Here is a 2,500-nt window from a genome sequence, read left to right on the forward strand (position 1 = left end):
TTGTATTCAGCCACGGCGGAGAGATGTCGGCGGTGACGAGCGGACCAGGCGTCAGACTGTCGAGTGAAGGCGTGCACCAGAGGCATGTGGTCTGTGCGAATGACGAAGGCCATACCTTCTAAGAAATGGCGAAAGTGACGGACTGCCAAGTGCACCACCAGCAATTCTCGATCGAAGGTAGAATAACCCGATTCTGCCTTGGACAGTTTTCTGCTGAAGAAGGCCAATGGGCGGGGCGAGCCTTTGACCACCTGCTCGAGTACTGCACCAATAGCGACGTCGCTGGCATCGATTGAGAGAAGGAGAGGGGCGTGTGGGATAGGAAAAGTGAGAGCCGCAGCAGTTGATAGGGCCTTCTTTGCATTGCAGAAGGCTGCTTCTTGAAGGGGACCTTACTTCTGGTCCTTTGGCTTGCCCTTGAGGGAGGCGTAGAGGGGAGCAAGAGTGGCGGCAATGGCTGGCAGAAAACGGTGATAATAGTTGATCATGCCCAAGAATTCCTGCAGAGCTTTGACGGTCGAGGGCGCTGGGAAATTCTGAACGGCTGCTACCTTCTCAAGGAGGGGATGGACTCCTTCAGGTGTGATACGGTGCCCTAAGAACGACACTTCGTTGGCGCCAAAGGTACACTTGTCGTACCGGACTACAAGGCCGTTTTGTTGCAGGCGGTCGAGCACGATGCGCAGGTGAAGGAGGTGTTCCTCTTTTGAGGAGGAGAGCACAAGTATATCGTCCACATAACATACACAGAAAGGGAGGTCCCCTAAGATACCATCCATGAGACGTTGAAACGTTGCCCCAGCATTACGAAGGCCAAAACAGGAGTAATTGAAGGTGTATGTACCAAACAGAGTGGTGATGGAGGTCTTGGGGATGTCTTCTGGGTTCATACGCACCTGATAATACCCCTTCAGGAGGTCGAGCGTATAGAAAACCTTCGCTTTGTGCAGGTAGGAGGTCACATCGGCAATATTTGGGAGGGGGTAGTGATCCGGTTCTGTTTGCATGTTCAGGCGCCTGTAATCCCCGCACGGACGGAGGGAGCCGTCTTTCTTCAGAACGATGTGTAAGGGTGATGACCCTGGGCTGGAGGCCTTTTGGCAAAGGCCCATTTTCTCCATTTCGGCGAACGTCTGTTTGGCGGCTGCCAATCGTTCCGGTGCCAGACGTCTGAATTTTGCGAAGACTGGGGGTCCCATCGTCTTGATATGGTGATAAATACCGTGCTTGGCAGGAACCGTGGGCGTTTGGCGAAGTTCTGGACGGAAAACTTCCGGGTAAGACGTGAGGAGGTGAGCTTAGGCATCCGTGGGTGCGCTGATGTGAAGAGCGAGGTTAGAGGGGGCGGGTTGAAGAGATGTCGACAAGTACGAGTCTGCGTTGACCAATCGTCGGTGGGCGACATCGACCATAAGGTGGAAATGAGAGAGGAAATCCGCACCGAGGATTGGCATTGTGACGTCAGCAACAAAAAACTTCCAATTGAATTTACCGGTTCCGAACGATAATGTGAGGTTCTCGTAACCGTAGGTGGGTATCGCAGATCCGTTGGCAGCTACCAAGCGGATGTCGGCAGATGTAGACAGACTACGTCGTGCCTTGAAGAGTTTCCTTGGCAAAAGAGAACGACAAGCACCCGTGTCTACCAAAAATCGCATGTCCGTTCCTGCATCATGTAAAAAGAAAAGATTAGAAACATGGGAGGCCACCTCCACAAGTGATGGCCTACTTACACGTTTTTTGGCTACTGACAATCCTTGGCACATTTCTTCGCGGTTGCCTCGAATCTGAAGTGGTAGTAGCAAAACTGCGGCGGATGGGAGGTAGTAAGTGGCTGTAGAAGTCGTTCGTTGGGACGCGAGCGATTGGTGGGTGGTGGGCGGCTTTGTTGCCGCTTCGGCACGTCACGGGGTAGGCGTGTATGTCCTACGACATTCATGTCTGCTTCGGTTGACGTTGAATAGGCATCCTCGTCGTCAGGGGTGGAGGCGTTGATGGAGGTCTTGAAGTGGCTGTCCATAAGGGCGTCGGCTTTGGTCATCAAGTCCTTTATGGGTAAACTATCGACATCGGGTATGGCAGCGCATACAGGTTCGGGTAAACGGCGTATCCAAAGGGCACGAAGTAGGTTCACCTCACGAGGAGAGCCGTCTGCGGCAGGTTGAAGGCGAGCGATAATGGTCATTTCCCTGAGGGCAAGCGAAACCCTTTGGTCCCCCAACAGTTGTTGCGAGAGCTGAAAAAGCTTTGCTATACGGGCGGCTGGCGACGGTGAGTACTGCTGCAGAAGGTATGATTTGAGGGCGTCATACGCTATTGGGGTGTCTCCTTGTTCACAAAGCCAGTCAGATATTTCTGGGAAGGTGTCCTCGGGTATCGCCGCGAGAACATAATCCGGTTTGGTGGTTGAGCGAGTCACGCCCCTGACACAAAAGTGGACTTCTGCGCGCTGAAACCAAGCAAACACCTCTCCGGTGGCGAAAGGTGAAAGTTTCAATGG

The sequence above is a fragment of the Palaemon carinicauda genome, chromosome 15, assembly GCF_036898095.1.
Source record: "Palaemon carinicauda isolate YSFRI2023 chromosome 15, ASM3689809v2, whole genome shotgun sequence".
Classification (NCBI taxonomy): domain Eukaryota; kingdom Metazoa; phylum Arthropoda; class Malacostraca; order Decapoda; family Palaemonidae; genus Palaemon; species Palaemon carinicauda.